This window comes from Chamaea fasciata, unplaced genomic scaffold, assembly GCF_029207755.1.
Source record: "Chamaea fasciata isolate MVZ Bird 193981 ecotype frontalis unplaced genomic scaffold, bChaFas1.0.hap1 SCAF_4, whole genome shotgun sequence".
Classification (NCBI taxonomy): Eukaryota; Metazoa; Chordata; class Aves; order Passeriformes; family Sylviidae; genus Chamaea; species Chamaea fasciata.
This window is the reverse complement of record NW_027094089.1, coordinates 45,255,889-45,275,250: the sequence shown is the minus strand read 5'-3', so window position 1 is coordinate 45,275,250 and position 19,362 is coordinate 45,255,889. Positions and strand designations below refer to the sequence as shown.

The window sequence follows — 19,362 nt, the reverse complement described above, 5'->3', positions numbered from 1 at the left end:
AGTTATATACCCACCCATACAATTACAGCACATTTACTGACTGTAGCAGGCCCCTTGGAAGGAGGTACTATATAAAAATTGCTAGGAATGCCACTGTTTTTGCAAGTGGCTGACCAGAATATTTCTCAAGTACAAGAATACTAAAAAGCTGCTTTTCACCACCTCCCTATTTAGCCAGTTTATCAATGACAAGCCTCCTCAGTCACTGACTGAAAGCAAAACCAAGCCAAATGCAAAAACATTCTAGAAGATTGCAAAGACAAACTGACACCATGGCAGTTGTTCAAGTTGAAATACAAAATGTGTACGTTTGATATATTCTGGATTAATGAAAAAGATGACATTAACTTTTTCAGTGTTTCACAACTCTGCTCACATAAAATAAACAAAAATTACAAAATTTCAGTCTGTAAAAACCCTTTGTTCGACCACTTTCTTTCTCACATAGAAGTGAAAGAGATATTATTAAAATACTTTGTAACCTCAGAGAGCTGCTTGCTCCAGTTCCCTGTGAGGCCGCACAGTGGAAGTGAACAGGCAGGCAGGACTAGCAACCATGCTGCCTAACCCTTCCCTGATAAACACTTGTTCCAGCACAAAGCCTACCTCACAGAAAGCAGCACCTGCCTTGAGTGCCAGGACTGTACCAATTATATAATGAATACTCTGTCTTTCACACTGTGGTAAACAAGGTAAATGGAATTGTTCAAAACAAGGACAGCTATCAAACCAAGGCTGCAACATCCTCCTCTATTCCTGCACTCATTCCATCGTTCCCAACACATTAATCATCTCCTAACATCTTAAGACTCCTTTTTTTACACCATAAGACTTTCCACCTCGCCTACTTCAAGGCAGCATTTTTGCATTTTTTGGAGATTATTACTTGGTGACCAGTAAGGCAAGAGAACAGCTACAGCTAGATTAAGTTTATTCTTTCCTTGTATTATTGAGTCAGAACTAGAAACCAGCTGCTTAGAAAGCTTAGTTTTTCTTTTGGACATTTCTTTAAAAACAGGTAACATCTAAACCGCAGAGTAAACAGCCCTACAAGAGGCCACCACAAAGTGTGGCACTCAGTGATAGATTAATGAAACAAAGTATTCTCCTGTACCTAACAGATCAATTTCCCTAACTAAATAAGGCATATTACACAACTGACTACAGCAACAAATGCCTGCCTCGAAACTACTTCAGCTGTTCTACGAGTTTTAAAATTCCGATAGTAATTTATGCTAATGATTCTGCAATTCCAGGATAAAACCCACTGCATTCATAGCTAAAACATAATACAAACATCTGAAAGTCAGCAACTCCAGGTTTCTAAAATCCTTGTGAGTTACATATAGTTGGAAACAGAAGGGTAAACTAGTACTGCAAAATCCTTCTTTAGAACATGTCCATGTGTTAAAACTATGGCAAGTATCTATTTAGCATTATTTCTGGAATCACTAAATCCTATAAAAATCTTTTAATTTTTAGAAAAGCTCTAAGTAGCTATAAGTAACACACTTATTACCCTCCCCTCAGCTTTCAACTGCAGTATTTTCTCCCTCTCTGATTTTCTAGAAGTCACAAATTCTTCAGTACAGTTCAATTAATTAGAAATGAGATAATTCAAGATAAACATATCTGTATTGGTGGTTTTCCTAGAATTTAGCTAGTTATCTTTCTATGCTATGATCTTTAAGTCAACAATAAGGAAGAATATCATCATAGGTTTCATTATGATAAAAGAGCATGAGCAATTTTAAGGGAAAATAATTCTTTCAAAAAGGACCTCTCTCCATGCATGTAAATTAAAACCATACATTTTTCTACAAGATTCTGCATGGCAAAACAAATTAATTACTTGAAATTTGCCCCAAAAGGACAAATTTCAAAACATGACAACTTCAAGCTATACCAGTGATAAACCATAGCTATATTTAAACTAACTGTTCTACTTTATTAAGTTTTACAGAATCTGACTGTGAAAACAAAAGCTAAGGGTCATGAGTAGAGTTAAAATTTCCATTATCTTTTACTTCTGCAGCATGTCTCTAGATAATTGCTATATTCATTTACTCTTTCTTCCACTTTCATGTTTGCAAAGGAGATGCAGCTCCTACTTCCAAAATAGGGATTTAATGTGAAGCACAATGCTGTTGGCATCAAAATAAAAAGATTTCAAGGAAAGTGGAGCCAAACTACGGGAAACTTCAAAACCATATATTTGTATTAAAAATAAACTGACCTTACATAGATGAAGCCTACCGTTTTAGTAAGCTGAAGAAGAAGGAAATTATAGGCAATGATCACAAATAAGCAAGCCTTTTTTCCTCTACTATAATCCCCCCAAACACAGGCTCAAGCGCTTGATTGCCAGTCACTCTAGAAGCAGTCTTAGCACTGATAGCGGGTCTTCTGTAGGCCTGAATGGTCACTGGCTCTGCCAGCAACACAGCTTCCCCCACTGCCTCTGCTGTCAACTACTGAAGCTCCCTCCTGTACTGGTAACAAGGTACTGCACACTTTCAAAGAGTTATGTAACAGTAATTAAAATGTTAGGAGAAAAACGTTATGTACTTTGCATTTAAACTAGATACAGGGCAAGAACATAACATTTTCCTCTTCAAGATGCAAAATATGCAAAAGCAACCTTGAGCATATAATTATCAAGAGATGCAAAATTAAGAGTGGCAACCTTAATTTTTTTAATAAATATAAAATATGCATTTTCATTCTTAAAGTCAGAAATACCTCTACTTAGTGTAGGCTTTAAGCTCATCCAAAAGGACAATAAGCCATATACCACTTTGAATACTCCAGAGACCCAGCAGACTTCATGACACAGAGGCAGGGCTTTCTTTGAAACTGTCATCAAAGATGACTGCTTTTCTTCATGATATCATCACTCATTCACAATTTCCAAAAATATTGCCCTCTGACAGTATAAATACAAACTTTACTAAAAATAAAGATTGATGTCTATGCCTCTTAACTAGCTTAAGCCTTAAATACGTAAAGATTAAGTTTTCCTTAGGAGTTAACAGGTTTTTTGTGAAGAAAATTTACTTAAGTTACTGCAATATATTCCTTTCACACATATATCTTTTTCAAATTATCATTAGAATACTCAACACCATCCTTATTAAAAGTCTTCATTCTAATTCTTAATAAGCAAGTGAATATGGGAACATATCTGTAAATAAACACTACATGGAATGAAGTGCTGTACAGATGAAGATACTTGACTTTAAATTTAAATGTGTTTCACTTAAAGTCACAAATGTATCTACACAAGGCCACACTGTGTAGAGTTTTGCATCATGTTATACTTTACTATGCACAAGTCATGCTCTAAACATTCAGGATCCTAAATAAACCACCAGTAAGCTGTCTCTCTTGAACTTGGTCAGAAAAAAATTTACACAGCCTTATGAGGTACCATAACTGGTCAATCTGGTTTAATTTATTATTAAAGGTTAAACCAAGAAAGAAGTAGAGCTGAAAGAAACAGAACAAAACCATGTCACTAATGCCAAACAACATGGTAACAGCAAAACCCATGAGGGGTTTTAATGAAAGAACCAGTGTGTGTGAAAGCCTACGAAAGAGATTCTTCCATTTAAATCAACTGCTAAGAGATCTGTAACAACACTTAGGCTATGTAATAACACGTATTTAAAAAAAAAAAATTCAAAAAAAAGATTGAAAGATGTTAGCAAATTATGCAAAGGTAATGGTAAACAGCTTAAAGAAAGAAACATTTTGATAAAAGTAAAAATGTGATGAACTGTGGATTATTTTCTTTCCTCTTGCAAAGGAAATAGTTTAACTTGCACAGCATGAAGAAAGAAAACAACTAGCTGGATCACAATTATCAGTAAAAATTTCCAGAAAATTGCTATCTGCAGCATCCCTTTTAGCATTCATTTTTAACTCGAGTTCCTTCTGAAAACAGAAAAAGTCCAGGATACAGTGTTTATCAGCAGCTCTACCTTGCAGCATAAAAGACATCTACTTTTGTTCCTTTGATTCATTTTGTTTTGCAGAACTAAATATACACAGCTTAGTTTAAGAAAATAATATTGGGGGGAAGTTATGTATCCAAAAAGCATCATAGATTCATAGGAAGATACCAAAAAGATTTGTCTCTTAACTGATCAATCACTTAACTTAGAAGCATGAAACTACTTTATCTAACTTACAAATTTTCAGAGCCTTAGAAATAGCTTCATGAAATTTTTTCCACTCTCAGTTTGACACTCCAAAGACACATGTTCTTGACTGTATGGTTTTTGACTATTGAATTTTCTGCCTCACAATTAAATATTTCATCCAAAAGAGAATTTTTACTGTTTTTTAAAAGGAAAATTCATCTGCACAAAGAATCATTTAAATCTAGGACTAAAAGCCCTAAGAATTGCACACTTAAAGTAAAGAAGTTGGAAAGTAATAGAAGTCTGTTTGATGATGTGTATCATAAACTATGAGTTTATTAAGCTCTTGTTCTAGCAGATTTGCCTCAAGATCAACAATAAATTCCATATTTCTATTTACAAGTTGAATTTTTAATTACTACTCTATGCTTTCTGGGAGAGTAGTGTTTTTTACAAGGAAAATACAGTCACACCTATGAACCCCACAGTTCTCCTTTCTGTCTCATGTGTATTTGGTTTCCTCTCTGCTTCCTTAGCCACATTTCTTATAAGTTTCTCACACTAAGAAACTCTCCCATACAGTGGTCTGTGTCTCTCGGGCCCACCTTCACTTCATCTTCTGGAAAAATCAGTAATAAATTAGCCCCTGTAAGGATTATCCTTTAGAGAAATCTTCTGTATTGACACACTAGTTGCATAAATAAGAGGAAAGTCGATCTCAGCCTATTGGCAGACTCAGGACATAGCACAGCAGCAATAAACCTCTATTTTTGTTTACATTCTCCTCATATACAGAAAACATGCATCTTTTGTTGAAATTAATGCTTCATCTTTTCAGTATACATGGACAAGGACAAGTTCTTCTCCTTGCTCATTCCTTCACCTAAATATTACATCAGTCACACAACACGAACTTTCCCCTTCAGTTTTACTTCACAATGATGTATCCTCTAATATTCTTTATTTCTTCCACGTCTCAATAGAACACAAAAGTTAGTTGGTAAAAAAAAAAAAATTCCGTGATTAGGGTACACTGTGAAGTGATTTAACAGTAAAACATACAAACAGCTATGCAAGAAACATGATTTTGAGAAGAAAACCTACAAAGCAAATACAACTCCTGAGTTTTATCAATAATTAAATCCACGCACCCTCTGTGCTTTACAAAACACTGGTTATTAAACAAGTTACCACCATTGGAAAGTCTACAGTTTTAAATTTCACCATTTGGTTGAAAATTGAATGACTAACACTTTTCAGTCTAGGACAGTTCAAATCTAGTCTTTAGACAGGATGCTTTGAGAACCCTGGACCCTGCTACAACACTGCTCTGTGTGTGTCTGTGTTCTGAGTTGCTCTCCTTATGTTTTAAGGTACACACTGAAATGGCAACCAGTACCATGATAAATAGCTCCTCTGAGAGATGTAACATCCTTCACAACACACTAGGCTACACTTGTTACATACATGCACTAAAACTATCAATTTTGTACACAAAATAGATGAACCCTAGGCGTCCAAAATAAAGTTCACAGAAATAAAAAAATTCCAATTAATTATAATGTTGTTACTTAGGTATTCAATACCAAATACTGCATTTATTGTCCAACCCTCAGCCCTACAGAGAGCAACCATTATACACCAAAAACAAGCTATCTAGAGCAGAGGCTACAGATGAACAGTATAGACAGAGTGACCTTTTTATTTACATAGAAGTCCCATTACTGTACAAATATATTTATATACACACACACAGTTGAAACTTATTCTATGTGATGGCAAGAAAAAAATCACCACAAGCAAACTGATTTCCCTACAGACAGTACGTTACGGAGCACTGCAGGAAAGATTCAGCAATGAAGAGTTATTTTCAAGTTACTTTCACCCTTTTAAACTTAATTTTACTTCCATACATTTGTTTTCTATTTTAGAAAACCATTGTACATTTACAAGCAGGGCTGCACACAGTAGAAGAAAATTATATAGAAAGAGAATCTTCTGTGACAGAATTTCAAACTAATGACAATTAAGACAACTCAGTTTCTCCACCAGGTTTTTTAACACACAAAAAAGGCTTCTAGCACTGACAGAAATCAAACGAAAAATGAGCATATCACCTACTTTTGAGTTCAGTAAGTTTCCTCCAAGAAACTAAGTTTTGCACTACAGCTTCCACCATATCCAAGGTCATATACTGTGCACTGAATAATTTCACATTAATTACTTCAACGCTGATTGTGTTTTGAGAAAGAACAGATAACTGAGATGAAGGGGAAGGAACACATGTGAAGCTCAAATAGTTTTCCTAGTAACACAAGACCAAAACAAATAGCTTGTCTGTATACACGGAGAAAGAAGGACAAATTAGAGACTAGAAAATAGAAACAGATGAACTGACAAATCAAAAGAGTAAGAAAATGAATTCAGGATCATGTAATAAAATGAGGAAGTGAACCAACAAAAAAGCTACAGAAATGGGAAAAAAATAGAGAAACAAAATCCTAATCAAGCTGAGCACAATCAGGAAGACAAAGAAGGCCTAAAAATACCAGGATGGATTACATGTAATTTATTAATTAAACTATGTCACCTCTTAATGTTACAAGTCAATAAAATACTTGGATGCTATATTCTTTTCATTTTCATGGCTCTTGGGATCACCACATCATCATGCATTTCATGCTGACTGCCGAACAGTATTTGTTTTTAGCCCAGAAAACCCTATAGTTAAAAGCCTGAAGACATATAGAATCATAGAATCATTTAGGTTGGAAAAGATGTTTAAGAAAGGAGAGTCTGTACCTCAGAGTGCTGAAGCATAATTTACACATTCAAATGCAGCCCTTGAAGTATGGTATCACTCTAGACATGTGCAAAAATGTGCCTTGAGTTCTTGCTTTAAAAATGTTTATTGTCTTTCCAAAGAACTGCAGTCTAGTAGCGCACCTAGTAAGCTTGATCAAAAGCTGGAGCAATACTCTAAAATTTTGTCACATCCTTCTCACATGCCACTTCAGTTGTAGCTACCATGCAATCTACAGACAAGGACAAGGTTACCACTCCACAATTTTGCCATATGGTCTGGTCCCACCCAAAGCAGATGACATGGTAAGATTTGATTTCTGCCTATTTGTGAACTGGTTTCAGATCATACTTATTCCCGTGATTAATGCAATCCATCTTCCAAGAAAATGGTAATGTCTCATTCAAATGGTAAGATCCTAATGGACCTGAGCCCACTATACACTTGTACACTTGTGTGAAGTATGCACACTTTCACAGACTGTACATACGCTAACACGATTCTGATTCCTTTGCTTCTACTGCTCACTCGGCAGAAAGAATGATTTATCTTGACTTTAAATGCCATCGTAATACAACATATCTTTTAATGAATAAGAATGGCAACAAGTTAAATTAGTAGTAGTTCAGCATGACTAAGGAAGTTAATTGCAAAGATAATGGTCAGTTTATTGAATCATATGAGCATTCATTCCACTAGCTTTCACAAGAAATTCAGGGTGTGGTTTCCTGGTCAGTTTAAGCTGATCCATGGCTGCAGTGAGCAAAGGCAGTCATGTCATTCCTCACCCTTGTGTTTTCACAGTTCTCACTGCAGTGAGTTCGAGGCAGCACGGTACCAGAATAATTTATTTTACCATGCAGTTCACATATGACAGTTGCTACACTATGAGGGAGGTGCAGAAATGCATTGTTGAGGATGGTGCTGCTCTTTTGGCAGCAGACCTGAGTTTGAACAACTTCAGCCAAGAAGGAAACAGCAAGAGCAGGGAAGAGTGGTATCAACAAGAGTAGACAAAATACTTTTTCACCTACCCACTCTGCAAAGCGTGTCAAAAATGCTGCTTCTAACTCCAATGTAAAACTTACGTCCACAGACCTCAAGAAATAGGCACAATTTTCACATGCTGAAATGAGAAAAGAAAAAGGGAAAAAAGTCTCTTAAATATAGTCTTGCATTAAAAATACAAAGCATCAAATGAAACTACAAGTACAAAATATATACAATGGTCAAAAGCAGGAAAACCAAAAGCAAGAGTGCAATTACATGCAACAGTTAATGGGTGCAAAAGAATTAAGAACTGTTCTTTGAAACAGCAGCTGCAGGCATAATTTCATGATAGAACTAACTCTCATCCTCATGTTTTGACATAAGATTTGTTTAATTAGGATATCCTTTAAAAGAAAGTTGACAAACACACACTTGTGCTTATCACTTAAAATAGGATTAGTTCAGCAGAAAACCTGAAAATACTCCCTGGTAGAACCCAAATCAACTGCTTATCTCCCCATACAGGGTGCACAGAGCAGATTAATTTTCTTGACTAAGGACCAAATCAAACGAACAGCAACTTGACAACTGCTAGAGAAACTAGGAGACTCATTTATATTTTGCTATTTTCATGTTTCTGATTGTAATAGGTGATTTCCATTTCTGATTATATCAGATAATAGTAGTAAACAAGATTGGAGAGTGGACAGCAAGCTCAGAAGAGACAATTTCATTCATGCTAGGCTATACTACATGTTTTGCACAAGCACGTAACTTCAAAGTGGGTTAAAAACAGGTGTTTATGATGCAACTACTGGAAAAAGTAAACTGAGTAATTCTACGTAGAATAAATAAAAATAATAAATAAAAATTTTAAAAGAAAAAAAAAGGCTTCTGAGCCACAAATCTATGGACAATAATAAGGAAGAGATTGATGACTCTTTAAAAGCTTGAGCATTATCTTCCAGAATTCCATAGTCTCCTTACCAGAAGATTTAATCTGGTACCAGAATGACTGAATTTAATTTGAAAATAATATACAGCTGCTGTGTTTACTGTTGTTCCTGAGTTTCCCTCTTACTAACCCACAAGGAGGCCACTAACCTCAACTATAAACACCCACAGTTCTACGTACATATCTGGTCCGCTTTTGATAGCAAATAAAAAAATTACAGTTCACACCATTCTAGTTTCTTTGAATTTTATCAGTTTAACTTGAGTTACATTTTCCTGCTAACATAGTAAGCTCAAATAAAGAGCAAATTTCTTTGCCATAAATCTGGAATTCTCACATCTTTCTACAGTTTTCTGATCCAAATAAAAATTATTTCTCTGTGTTTACTTTTACATATTCTCACCCTCATTAAATATAAGGTTTAAATCTAAATGAGCCTCAGCATTTCATTTCTGTATTAAAGCAGCAAGGAAATGTAATCTTTCTTCTTTAGCTTTTTTTTTTAATGCCCTTGAAAATAAGAAGTCACAAGACAGCTTACGAAAAATTTTGTTTAAGTTTACTAAGGCAGCTTTAACCAACATCTATCTTAAATTATCTTGCATTTTCAACTAACAGTTTGGAGATCAACCAATGACATTCAATTCTCAGAAGATATTTAGCATCTAACAAAAAAATCACCCCAAAACACCCCCAACACCCCAGGTCTTCCTGAAGTGTCACTGGCAGAACTCTAGCATCTCAGCCTCTCAGAGCACACCCAAACTTGCAGTTACCACCAACCAGCTGTGTCTTCATTGAAACACATAAAAGCTCTACTTCAGAAAATGTCTTCAAAAACACTGATTTGATTCACCTGTAGTATGTCTATAGTCTTTGTTTTACTGTGTTTAATAAAACTATTACAAAAATTTTAAAAAAATACTTGGGAACAGAGACTCATCATACTAGTTGTACGACAGTATAGGAATCATACACCCACATTAGATAGCAATCCCACAACTAAAGAAAAAAAAAAAGCCCCGAACTCTCAAATAGAACAAAGAAAAAAGAAAATTACAAGTTCCTCCATAAGCACATTTGTCAGATTAGTAAAAAAGATTCTCACTTCAGTGAGAACTTACTTTTCTCTTGAAATTTTGCAACATGCAGTTTTAAAGCAAATATGAAAATACACTGATCATAGCAGAATTACTCAGTACATTTTTTAAATTAAATTCTTAAAAAAGATACTTCCTAAGACTATTAGCTGTTTGATTAATCAGCATTTATACAAGACTGTTCTCATCAACATGTCTCCCTATTAAGGCTCCTAGTACAACAGTGAGTTAAAAGACTTCAGGACATCTTTTGAAACACAAGGAAAAAAAGAACATTCTTAATTTCTGTATCAGAATACCTAGATTTTAAGAACAGCAAAGGTTTTAGATATCACTGAGAGGCAGGATGCAAGTTTAAGCTAGTGTAACGTCTGCATCTTTGAATGAAGTTAGAAGTGTTGACTTCAGTGAACATTTCTATTTTCACCTCTGCATACGGTTATGGTGAAAAAAAAAATAAACATCAGGCATGGTTAATTTCCTGGGACAGTTGAATTTCCCACCATGACCAAGCTTCCCAGACTTTGGATTTTGAAATATCAATAGGCAAAGTAAAAATACCAGTAATCACATTTTCACTTAAAAAGTAGTGAGGGAAGTTGTCAGTACACATAATGAACTTGGGTTCATTACTTTGTTTCAAGTTGAGAAACTTTATCAAGACATACAGTCAGCTACCATCACACTATCCCAGCAATGGGAGCACAATACTTCAGACTTGTTAAAAGTAGTTTTATCTTCTGAGGACGACAGTGCTGTAGAAACTTCATCACTGTAACAATCTGCTGCATAGTTAAGGCTTTCAGTAAGGTCTATTAAAATGCATTATATGAATTACCACTCTGATTATTGATTAACCCTGCAGAATAGATAATAATCAGTTCGTCTCCACATATGCACTTCCACCAGGCACCAGCGACAAGAGAAACGGCAGCGGCTCCACGTTTTCTCTGCTACAGGCAAGAACCCCCCAGACTTGGGGTACTAAACTTCAGCTACCACGTGAAACCGCAAATACCCAAAAACTCATCGCATCCCACCGCTAAGAAACCCGCGCACCAAAGGATTTTTTTACCACCTTAACAGGGGTAACTCCGAAAAGAAGTTTAAAAACCGGGCAAGCGCAGGCGCTCAGCGGCGGCCGCCACCCCCGCCCCGCGGAGGGACGGCAGCGCGCCCAGCCTCCGGAGCGGCGTTTCCCAGCGCATCCCGGCCCGAACCCGGGCGTGGGGCCACAGCCCCGCGGGGCAGAAAGCCGGCCCTGGCCACGACCGTGGGGAAAACGTGACTCCGGCCGAGCTGGGAGAACAAGAGAGAGAAAGAAAGAGGAAGGGAACGGAAGCGAGACCCGCACGCCCTGAGTACCACAAAGTTCCCCGCGGCAGCGGCCGGCCCCTCAGCTCCAGGTCGGTGACGGCCGCCAGCTTCCTTCTTCCACAAGTACCTGGCGGAGCAGCCCTTGGGAATATCCCCACCCCAAGCCAGCCCCTCCGAAACCCGGCCCCTCTCCCACACCCACCTTTCCCCTCGCTCCGCTCCACTCCCTCCGACGGAGGTGAAGAGGACTTCCCCCAGCCCCTCTCCCTCCACCCCCGCTGCTCCGAGGAAGAAGGAGCCGGGATGTGCTGGTCACCGCCCCACCCCGCCTCGCCCCAGGCGGCACCAGGTGCAACCCTCGGGGCGGTCCCCGCGGCCAGCGGCCACCGCCCACCCCTCAGCGCGGCCCCGGCGCGGCGACGGAGCGGCACCCCAGTGTACCGCCCGAGGGGCGGGCGGGGAGGCCGCGGGCGGGGCCGCCCCGGAGTGGAGCGGAACGGAGCGCGGCGCAGGCGCACCGAGGGCCCACGCCCCCCCCCCCCCCCCCGGCGCCTGCGCATTGAGGCCGTCCCGTCGCTGTGGGGCGCGGTCGTCCTGTGGCGAGGACTTCCCCGCGCGCACTGGTTCGAGAACTTGGCGTCGGTCACTCAGCTTAAGATCACTTAAGCTGGAAAAGACTCCGAGGTCATCGATTCCGACTTGTGACCGAACACCATGTCAACTGGACCATGATACTAGGTCCAGTCCTTCTTTAAACACCGCCAGGGACGGTGACGCTACTACTTCCCTGGGCAGCCTATTCCAAGCTTTAATCACCCCTTCTGTGAAAGAAATCCTCCTGATGTTCTGCCATGTTTCACCCCTGGCACAGCTTGAGGCCATTTCCTCTTGTCATGTCTCTGGTTGCTTGGAAGAATAGGTCGACCCCGACCTGGCTATATCCTCCTTTCAGGCACTTGAAGAGAGTGATAAGTTCCCCCCCGAGCGTCCTTTTCTCCAGACTAAACAACCTCAGCTCTCTCAGCCGCTCTTAACGCTTGTGCTCCAAACCTTTCCCCAGTTACGTCTTCCTTCTGTGGGTTCTCTCCAGAACCCCAGTGTCTTTCCTTCCTGCTCAGAACTGAAAGCAGGACTTGAGGCACAGTCTCACCAGTGCCCAGTACAGGGGAATGGTCACTGTCCAGGTCCTCTTGGCCACGTTATTGCTCGTACAAGCCAAGATTACATTGTCCAGCCGCTCCTCCCACAGCCTCTAGCGCTGCAAGATTTAGGGCGGCAGCCACAGGTCAGGGACTTTGCCATCCCTTGAGTGGCCCCAGTGTCCTCCTGCCCTTGGGGTCCCACAGACCACCCAGGGAAGCCAGGACAGAGGGAGAAAGCCAGCCACTCACCCAGCACCACCAGACGGGGTTCAGGTACCAGCCCCTAGCTGGATGCTGGTCGTGCTGCCTTTCCACGTGGCACAGCCTCAGTGCTGGCTGTTGCGCTGCTAAAAGATGGTCAGCCCCGTCCACGTTAAAGCTGGGTTGACGTGGGTTTGTAAATTTGCTGAGCCATGTAAGTCTCTTACTTAAGGAGACTTCTCTCCTGACCAGGAACCACTCTGGCAGTCACTCTTGCACCACCTGAGCTTGGGCCAAGGCCCCTTCACACAGTCACACCAGATTTCCTAACCGTCTTGACCCCAGGTTTCCCATAGCAGAGTTTCAGACATTCACATCCTCTGGGTGCAATCACTGGACAACAAAATAACAGCTCAAGCTGGTGCCTCCGATATCCGTCAGTGGGAGAGTGGACAGATGTCTGGTCCCCTGACCAGAGAGTAAAGGAAGTTGAGGCAAGGCAAGGTCCGGTGACATATTCATGGCTGTGCGCAGTTCAAGTGAGTTGCATCTACATCCTGCTCCCTAGAAGTGGGTGCCCAAGGGCAGGAGGTACCCTGGAAATACCTAATAGAGACATCTGCATTTCATGTGATTGCAAGTAATTGTGTTCCTCTGGTTATGTCCTGTGTCGGGTGGACTTCCCTCAGCTAACTCATTTTCTGGGCTATGTTGTTAAAGAAAAGTGTAGCCTCAATCAAATGGATGATAGTCACAGTGTAATTCTTGAATGTCCTTTGAGTCTGATAGACTTCAGGAGTATCTAGAAGTTTACTTTTCTGTTCCCCCCCAAACTACAGGAACAAGACAATTCACCATGATCAAAGAAGTACTTTGGGAAGTAGTTGTTTGAAAAAAATGAATTTTAGTCTTAACATAAGGCTCAAAAATAAATTATAACAGCAGACTCAGAAATTATTATGTTTGAATCAGTTATGAGAAAAGGAAGTAAGAATATAGATGTATCTATTTTAGATATGCTAATATGGGAGCATGCATACACACATGAGAATATACTAATACATTCAATATTTCCAATGTATTGGAATATAATTTTTATATGTTAGTAATTAAATTTTTATACATGTATAAATCTAAAAGTTGAGAATTTTTGAGGCTTTTGAAAGAACTTTTCTTTAGAGGTCAGATTGTGAAAAATGACATACAGTTTCATCCCTTAGCACACATGTTTCTTGTTACAAGTTAAATATACAATGTAATTTAAAAATACTATAAGGGTTCCCCTGTAATTGCTCTGTACACTATAAAAATAGAAAGAAGTGTGTTTTGCCAGTGATCTAGACTTTGCTGCCATTGAAGAATGCTTTTAAATTAACTTTCAACTGCAATTCACAAAGCCAATAGGAATTTTGATAGATTGTTATAATAGAAAAAGAAAATAAATCCTTTGTGATAGGGCCTGTGAGCTGGTTGCCAGCACAAGCAGGGAACAACAGAAAGGAAGAAAACTTTGATCATTCCCTTCCTGGGAGGCAAGGAGTGAAGGGGAGAGGCATAAAGATAATGTGAGGAAAAACACTCCTAGGAAGCAAACTTGGGCTTTGGGAGTTATATTCCTGCTTCACCTGTCACTGTTTTAGTGGTTTTCTGTTTGTTTGGAGTTTGGAGGTTTTGTTCATTTGTGGGTTTGTTTGTTTGTTTGTTTTTAATTGGTTCACTTATTCTATTTATTATTTTCTGCTCACTTCTCTAACTGGTTATTTCTGTTACTTTTTCTCCTTTTCTCATTAATTTAAACTGTATTCTTCCTGATCTATGTCAAATTCATGTTTTTGGCAACTTTAGGGAAGTTTGTGGAGTTGTACTGTATATAAATTAGGTGTAATTGTGTTGAATGGATGTGCTGTTTCCAGCTTCCTCTTTTATATGGAGACATAAACCAAATGATGGTCTTTAAGAGGTATAGAGTGTAATTTAATTAAAGAGAACTTCGAGGAAGAACAGAGATCTGTATGCACAGATCCAATTATAGCGTCAGGGCCTGGGCGCACAATATTTTGTCTCCTCAGCATACAAATACAAGTAGACAGATGCAATTAGTCAACCTGGTCTATTTTAAACAAACTATGTTTATGTGGTTTTAGCAACACCATATTTTACTAAAAATTACTTGACTTTGATGTTATTCTATCAGCTTTAAAGAAACTAACACCTACTGTAGTTTTCTCTTATTGATGTTGTTGTTGTCCATATTGCTAACACTTACTTACACTATAAAAACAAAACAAAACCAAATTACCTGTTTTTCTGTTTTGGACTTGTAATTGTAATTCCACGGTTTTGAGTGTTTATAGCATAAATCAGTATTTGGCAGCTAAAAGGTCTTCTAAGCTGCTCTCTAGTCAATGAGGACCTATTATCCATTTTATGTAGTGCCTATTAACTCAGAATAATTTGATGCATTGCTGTTTTTCAGGTAACTCTCCTACTGAAACTTCAGGTCTTTGTAACATGTTTTGTTTATGTAGCCAGAAACATTGTATTTCTGAGAATACTATACAGTACCACTTTTAGTCGGAACTTCTTTGTTTACTTGCCTGGAAAAAAAAAAACCAAAACCCTAAGAGATTTCTTAGCAGGGTAGTCATTGACTAGGTCATTTAACTTTGCTCCAGCCTGACAACACAAGGCTTTGAACTAGAGACTGTAGCTCAAGAAATAACAATCCTGATTAAACCTTGCAATTGACTGCAATTTTACCGGCTGCTCAACTGTTGTGGTGCAATGAAATGCAAAGTCACTCCACAAACTGGATTTTAGAAGCTAACTTCCTCCACCTTTTTGCTTAGAATTAGTACAGTGGTGTAGCAGAACAGATGCAGGGAAAGAGCAGCCACGGACTGCTATGGTCCAACCCCTCTCAGGTTTACTGTGCACTGTGTACAGGTTGGCAGCTCCTAGTAGAGTATGACTGCTCCACTAAACTGCTCACTGCACTGAGAGTCAGAAATACAAGGTACATCTTTGACTCTGCTGATCACTTCTGGAGAGAAATGAAAGTAGATGCTTTCTCTAACTAAACCAATTCCTTTAAGAGAACCACTAAAATGACAATTACATATTGTGATTTACCATTCTGTGTCTTCCACTAAGGGGCCTGATGTACTGCAGAAAACTGGATGCAATTTTATCAGAATTTTACTGGCAGCAAAGAAAAGGGAGAAATTGTTTTGCTAAGCTACTAAAAGCCGTATTTATCAAAAACCTGAGTTTTCTCTAGGCTGAAATCACTGTGTGGCCATGGTTCAGCAGCAGCTGCTTTTTTTTTTTTTTTTTTTTTTTTTTTTTTTTTTTTTTTTTTTTTTTTTTTTTTCCCCCCCGGGAGCTGGAGGCAGGGGGAGGGGGTTAGTTGTTTTTCTTTTCTGAGATGAACTCGGGAAACTTCTGTTCAGGTAAGTGTGAGAATGTGTTAAAATGTATGTGCTCTTGCTATAGTCATGCATTTAGTAATCTTTAAAGAAATTAGCTACCCTGTTTCACTATAAGGTCTTTAATAACCTCAACGAAGAAAATGTTTTTCTAGTTAGGACTCACCTACCATTTGAGACCATGTTTTATCTCTTAATTTCAATGCAAAATCATTCTAAGATCACAGTAAACCTAAATAGCATTTATTGGCAAATGACAACAAATTAATATAGGTCTGTCTCCTAGAATGTAGTAACTAAATTACTGGTGTTGGAAACAACATGGTTAACCTGTTAACTATATCCTGTTCAATTTAGTCCAGAGCTGGCAAGATCTTTGGATGCTTTTGAAGTTGGCAGTAGATCAGGTGAGAACAACAAAAGGCTTTGGCATAGTTTGGATTTCAAGAGTCTTGAAATGGTGTGTAATATTTAAGAATGGCAGAAATTGAAAGGTATTATGATTATGCCTGTTGATATAAAATTTTAAATTGTTACTAGACCTTAAAGGAAAACACTGATGCAAAATGTAGCAGATTTGGGATGTAAAATTATGCTCCAAAATCAGTATTTGTGCATAGAACTGGCAGAATCTGTAAAATTTGGAACATACAACCCCCCACCTCAATTGAGGAAAATAAATTTTCTTTTTAAAATAAATACTTGGTATAGGCCATTTCAGAGGAAACCCGGAATATCACCCCAAATCCGTGTTTAAGCTCAAAGGTAGCCATTTGAATCACAGAGCAGACGATCAGGAGACAAAAGACAGACACAGAGCAAGGGGAGGACTTGCTGTTTGAACTATCAGGATAACCATTTTTCAATGCTGATAAGACAGTACGAAACACTTCCTCTTGTATCTGACTGTTTTGGGACACCCTTTGTCCTTGAGATGAAGAAAGTAGAAAAATGTAACAGGAGTCCATTCAGTGAGTATGGCAGCAAAGATCTAATTCTTAGTCCTTTTCATTGCCCTTCTTCCAGGATCCAATCAGTGTGAATTTTGGGTATGAATGTAATGCATCACTAATGAGGTGGCTGTTCTGAGGGTACATCAATATTTTTGGTATGTTCTCACTCTAATTCAAAATACGTATTTGGAGGTGGTCAGGTGTCTTGGTTTAGGAAGACAGGTATCTGCTAGGTAAAATTACAATCAGAGGCTCTTTGGCAAAGATTTGGGAAATAGGAATAGCAGTTCTTTACTAGTATGTAATACAAAGCAAACAAACACAAAAAAAACTCCCCCCCCACCAAACAACTACAGCATTAATGACAAACGACAACAGTACCAAGAACCTTGAGGGCTTTGTTTCACAAAACCCAGGGCAGTTTGGTTTCGGTGTCCCTGCAGGATCCTCAGAGCACCAAGCTGGAACAGTGGAAAAGTCCCGGGCTGGTAGCTGGGATGGCAGGGTGTCCCGGCAGGCAGGGGCAGGATGTCCCGGCAGCGCAGGGAGTGCAGGGTCACGCTGCAGCAAGAGGAGCAGCGCCGAAGAAGCTGAAGACGAGGCAGAATAGCGGCCCAGCTTCTGCTCGGCGGGCTTTGCGGCGGCTGAGATCCTCGAGGAGCGGCCGACACGCGTCTCCCGAACGCCGGAAGCAGAAAAGCACGCAGCTGCCTCAAGCTGTGTCTTTTACCTGCGTTATCTCCCCCTTCCACCTTTTGTCCATCTCTTTGTTTCAGCCAAGCACTCTCAAGTATCCAACACCCGGTCCCCTTGGCAACCCGTGGGGAAAAAATTCCCCAGAGAAAGAAGGAACAAACCCAACCCCCAACATTATCCACCCCGAATTTTTTTCCCATACAAACATATTACATTGAGTTTTAACTATTAAAAATACATATATATATATATGCAAATATGGATGCAGCCACATTGTCATGGGTAGTTCACCCCAAAACAAGGTCCCCTTGAGGTATGCATCGGGTCTCTCCATCCTTTTGCATCACCCACCAGGTGCAACCTGGTCCCTGAGCGAAGACAACCCCACGGATGGGATTGTCTTTGCTGGAGGCAGGATTAATCCAAACAGTTTTTCCCAGCATACCTCTCATGTGTACCACTGGAACCTTATCTCCGTCTGTCTTTTGCAAGGGCTCAGATTGGGCAGGACCTGCTCGGTTGGTGGAACCTCGAGTGTTCACCAACCAGGTGGCCTTTGCTAAATTAGTATCCCAATTCTTAAAGGTTCCCCCACCCAGTGCTTTCAAGGTAGTTTTAAGCAGGCCATTGCACCGTTCAACTTTCCCGGCCGCTGGTACATGATAAGGAATATGGTATACCCACTCAATGCCATGTTCTCTAGCCCAGGTGCTTATAAGACTATTCTTGAAATGAGTCCCATTGTCCGACTCGATTCTCTCAGGGGTGCCATGTCTCCACAGGACTTGTTTTTCCAGGCCCAGGATGGTGTTCCGGGCAGTAGCATGAGGCACAGGGTAGGTCTCCAACCATCCAGTGGTGGCTTCCACTATGGTTAGCACATAACGCTTGCCCTGGCGGGTTTGGGGAAGGGTGATGTAGTCAATCTGCCAGGCTTCCCCATATTTATATTTGGACCACCGCCCACCATACCATAAGGGCTTCACCCGCTTGGCTTGCTTGATTGCAGCACATGTCTCACAGTCATGGATAACCTGAGAAATACTGTCCATGGTTAAATCCACCCCTCGGTCTCGGGCCCACTTATAGGTGGCATCTCTGCCCTGATGACCCGAGGCATCATGGGCCCATCGGGCTAGGAACAACTCTCCCTTGTGTTGCCAATCTAAATCTATCTTTGACACTTCTATCTTGGCAGCCTGATCTACCTGCTTGTTGTTTTGGTGTTCCTCATTAGCCCGACTCTTGGGAACATGGGCATCTACATGGCGGACTTTCACAGGCAGCTTCTCTACACGAGTGGCAACGTCCTTCCATTCATCAGCAGCCCAGATTGGTTTTCCTCTACGCTGCCAGTTGGCCTTTTTCCACCTTTCCAGCCAGCCCCACAGAGCATTGGCTACCATCCACGAATCAGTGTAGAGGTAGAGCTTTGGCCACTTCTCTCTTTCAGCAATGTCAAGGGCTAATTGAACAGCTTTGAGTTCAGCAAGCTGACTTGATCCCCCGTCTCCTTCAGTGGCTTCTGCAACCTGTCGTGTGGGGCTCCATACGGCTGCTTTCCACTTACGGTTCATTCCCACGATGCGACAGGAACCATCAGTGAAAAGGGCGTAGTGTGTTTCTTCTGCT

The 19,362-nt window shown here is 40.1% G+C and overlaps 1 protein-coding gene across 3 annotated transcripts in view; it reads right to left on the bottom strand.

Annotated features, from left to right (window-relative positions):
* The window catches only part of PTBP3 (polypyrimidine tract binding protein 3), a 37,180-nt gene extending 25,434 nt beyond the window's left edge, over positions 1–11,746 (bottom strand). Inside the window, exons 1-2 of one of the 3 annotated variants that reach the window (XM_066181428.1) lie at positions 11,513–11,746; positions 7,983–8,074 (exon numbers count right to left, since the gene is read on the bottom strand). The gene's annotated coding sequence lies outside the window, so the exon portion shown is untranslated. Of the gene's footprint in view, positions 1–7,982; positions 8,075–11,358; positions 11,432–11,512 lie in introns of those variants that run through there. The other 2 variants (XM_066181429.1, XM_066181432.1) reach the window with 2 other exon arrangements.
* Between the last annotated feature and the right edge of the window lie 7,616 nt (positions 11,747–19,362).